This window comes from Cynoglossus semilaevis, chromosome 17 (genome assembly GCF_000523025.1).
Source record: "Cynoglossus semilaevis isolate Cse_v1.0 chromosome 17, Cse_v1.0, whole genome shotgun sequence".
Classification (NCBI taxonomy): Eukaryota; Metazoa; Chordata; class Actinopteri; order Pleuronectiformes; family Cynoglossidae; genus Cynoglossus; species Cynoglossus semilaevis.
In genome coordinates this window covers 2,917,302-2,921,731 of record NC_024323.1, presented here as the reverse complement: position 1 = coordinate 2,921,731, position 4,430 = coordinate 2,917,302, and positions in this window count along the sequence as shown.

The window sequence follows — 4,430 nt, the reverse complement described above, 5'->3', positions numbered from 1 at the left end:
ACGACATATACAGTAATTTGCAGTACAACGCCTGTTCTTAATCCACACACTTTAAAGTTTAGTTTCAAAACTTTTCTCTCTCTTTTCATGGTTGCACGACCTGGAATAAAATAAATGGATGAATTGATTGATACACAGAAGTTGCCTGTTGAGCTGTCCAGCAGGGCTGAAAGCCTCTGGCCGCCCTGATGAGCTGACAATATACTGTCAATAAGCACTCCATTTTCCACTGGCTGTTAAGTTGAAATCTTCATCTCTAATATGACATCAATTTTTAATTACACACCCCAACAGCTCAGATTTTGTAAGTGTTCATCGATGCTTTGTTCTCCTTTCCTCCCCTCCTCTGTCTGCTCGCTGCACCTCCACATCTAATATGTTCACCGCGGGAGGTTTCTCTGTTACATGATTAAAGTCAGAAAATAGCTGTGCCCTTATAACTAATTATTCTTCGGCTGGCATAGAAGAGGTGAGGGAAGTAAAGGTAATTTCACCAGAAACAAGCCATTTGACTCTGAATGAATAATTTACTCCAGCTTCTTGGGGGGGTCACTGAGGCTCTGATCTGTGGTGAGGCAGCGTACTCGTGACAATGAATCTTTTCAGCCTACACTTTTACCTCTCTCCTCTTTCTTTCTGCATCCTTCACCCACCTTTCCGAGCTCATCTTGGAGTCTCGGCGGTGCGGTCCCTGTGGATCCAGGCTCATTTCTTATGCCCAAAGAGAAGCCAGCCTCTGAATTGGCTATCAAATTTTTACATTATAAGATATCGACAAGTTGGTGGTGCAAGGATTGCAGGGTGGAGGAGCAGGGGACGGTGCCTCCTCGGTTATTCCCCCCGGGGAGATAGGAGCACAGCATGGGCTGATGGGACAGAGCTGATTAAAGATGATTTGCTGATATTCTCAACAGTGGAGTACAAACTTTGAAAGACCAGGGCATTATCACGTGGTGGGTCAGGTATGAACACCTTCAGCTTCACCAAAAAGCATCAATTTCTAAAAAAAATTAAATTGCACTTTATTATTTGTAGTTGAAAAATGGAAGTATGTTGTCATACAAATTAGAAAATTAAAAAGGTTAATTGGAAATATTTGACTGCGGTGAGTGTTCTGCAGCAGTTGACAGGGAGAGCACAATGTGAGTGTGCCGGTGAAATCAGATCACAAGTGCTTACTTGTGAGCCATATGATACACATCCTCACAGAGTGTGAAGTACTGCAGTTGGTCCCAACTGGATTAAACCAAATGTGTAAAATTACATCTTCAAAGTTACAACAATGAGAGAAAATATTTTCAAATCACAGACACACAGTAGCAGGCTGCCCCCCTATGGGATGGTAAGGTAATGCACAGACAGGTGGAACTCACACACATATCAAACTCTCCACACATGTCAAAGTAGGGGGCGGGGTCTTTAAAGTGTTTACTCAGGAAACTCATTACCTCATTAGCCATTCTTAACGTACAAGTGAAGCTGTTTGAAGTATGGACCACACCACTGTCGGCATATGGACTCTTCAGAGCCTTGTGCACACAGAGGAGGAATTCCACATACAGCTTATTCATTCATTTGAAGTGTAAATATCCACTCACCTCAGACAGTATGACTCAGTTAATGAACAAGCTATGGAAGCCATTAGCTTCTTTAGCATCTTAGACTTAGACCTCCGCATGAACCATGAGTAATACATTAGCTTCCCCCTTTGGCAGTCAGTCAGGCTAACGGTCCCAAAAATAGTTAGTGGACAAAATAGTTGCAAAATGTATTAAAAAAAAATCCTACAGTTAAACAATGGAGCCGTTTGCTCATAGTACAATGTACAGCACACAAACACACATCTTAATATTTGAGCCAGCTCTGGAGATAGGATTTTTTGGGGGTGTAAAATACAGCAGGTTAGAGGAAATAATAGCTAGGATAACAGTGTGACAGAGTGACAATGATGCACTCTGGTCAGGTGTCAGTTTTAGCTGCAGATGCCAAAACTTCTGCTGAATAAGAAGTGCAACTCTAACCTGGGTCACTGTGAAGTGGAGTGGATGGAGCAGCACACGCGGCAAATGGACATGAAGGAACAAAGGTTAAAACAAACATGTTTTTTTTTGTTTTATCAACGTAAATAACCATCACTTTAATCTGCAGAATGGTCTTCTTACTAACTGTTTGTCCTCCTTCAAATTTCAAAGTCCCCCAGCGAGCTATGTCTTGACACGTCTGCGTGCGACCCTGAAAGTCACTGTAGCGTCACTGGCCAGTGCGCTGGTGAACTCCACACTCCACGTTCATTCATGCAGAGCAGACTGTTTACAGATTGTGAGAGAAGTGAGAATTTAAATTGGCTTTTGCTCCCTGGTCTCGTTCTGGGCCCAGGATTCAGTCACACTGTGATGAGGTCAGCAGAAACCTCAGAGCACAGCGACTTGAGAGAGGCTCCAGTTTCCTTCATGTTCCACTGTGCTGACAGCTGGCTGTTCTCCTTTCAGACTAACTCATGTGTCCCGGGCCTGCACAGGTTTGATGGCTGCACATTTTAAACCAATTAATTTCATGCCGTATTGACACATTTAATCCGTTTACATATCCTCAAAGCGCGACATCGTTTCTGGCGGAAGCTCCGTGGAATCAAAACACTGTATGGATTTCCTGAGCCTTAGTTATTCCTAAGCACATCTTTATCTCCATCCCCTGGGAGTTACACCTACTCATTCTACCCATGAGTCATTGTTCCTTAAAACTCTGCAGTGTAATCCACCCTTCACTGTCCAAACCGGCAGATAAACCTACAGATACTCTTTCAGGGTTGTCCCAGTCTCCCAGAGAGCAACGGCACAATAAATTGCGCTGGATTTGAGCAGACAACGTATTCTGTCTCTGGACAGCTCAGTGCTTCACCATGAAGTGCTGTCAGTGTGTCGGGGACTGCACAATCTCCACGTCTCTAAGTCTCTCTTTCTGCCTGTCTATGATGTGGGGCAACTGTGAGGCTGTTATAGGAGCGGAGCCGGGGTCCTCAGCGGGTGGCTGGGTAGAAGTGGGGCACGTCAGGGGTCAGCCACACTGTGGTTATACATAACTCTAGCTGTTGCCCAGGCAGAGAGCCACTGCGGTTATCTGACAGAGTACAAGCAGCAGCCCCTCCATCAGTTGTTGTGTTGTTTATGTAAACTTTTGATTATTTTAAGGTATATCACCATTCAGACTGCTATTAAGGAGATGTGAGGTAATAAAAATGTCTCAGTAATATCAGTAATCAGTACAGTAATATCTGTATGAATCATTATCGGTTTTTCCTCCAATATAACGCAATGCGGTAATGGGGAAAAATGGCTGTATATTACAGTGAAAGTCACTAGATGGCAGCATTGCTGCTCATTTAATTAATCTCATACTCATAGAGTGGTTTGTACAGATAAATAAATATTACCAGTCCTATATTGGTGTGGGTTGATATCGGAATTGGAAATTAAGTGTTTGGACAATATAGGCATATCGGATATTGGCGATATATCCAATATATACATATGTGACTGTTTTTTTCTAAACTTTGTATCCAGTTATAGGACAAACAAAATGTTTAAGTTTAGATTTTAGTTTTAATACCAGTTAACAAGTCAGAGGATCTACATTGATAAGAAAATAAAACACGCTGCTGTATGTTAATGCGGCGGACATTAGTCACTGTGTTGGTTTGACACAGAGGTTTCAGCTCACAGAGAGATGTCATCAACAGAATAAAGGCTGGTGGTTTGGTTTCGGTGTCTTCACCGTCTGATAGGTGACAGGTGTAAAGTGTTCTGTGTGCTACGCTGGAAAGATGGAGATAAAAGAAATCATGGGAGAAGAAAATGTGTTTATCTGGCTGCTGCCTTTCCTTCATGTTTTCATGGAATGATTGACGCAGAACATGGGAGTTGAGTAAATGTTTTTATACTTTTAAGCGCCTTTTGTTTACTTTTGGATTGGTGGGCCTATGAGAAAAAATATATATGCAGTAAAAGTAAAAATGAACAACACAATGACCTTAGACATTAGCAGTAATTTAATGTTAGAGGGTTCTTTAACTGTAGTAAAATAGAGATTATCTTCGAAATATTGGAGAAGTCCAAGAATTTTCTGTAGTTTTGGAACACATGATTCAAATTTAATATTATCACAGTTTTGTTCTGATATAAGGAAAACTTATCTTTCAACCTCTGCTAACATCTGCTAACTTTGTGCTGAGGTAAATGTAAGAAATTACAAGTCATAATTTTAAAGCACCATTAAAAAAATATATAGTTAAAGTAAAATAGTTTTACTTTTACTAAAGTATGTTTTGTTTGAAGTATTATACTTTTGGTACATTTTAGTGTGTACCGTTAGTGAGAAGAAAAAAAAAACATGTCCTGGACCAGGTTCTCAAGATTCCGATGGTACCTGGATGC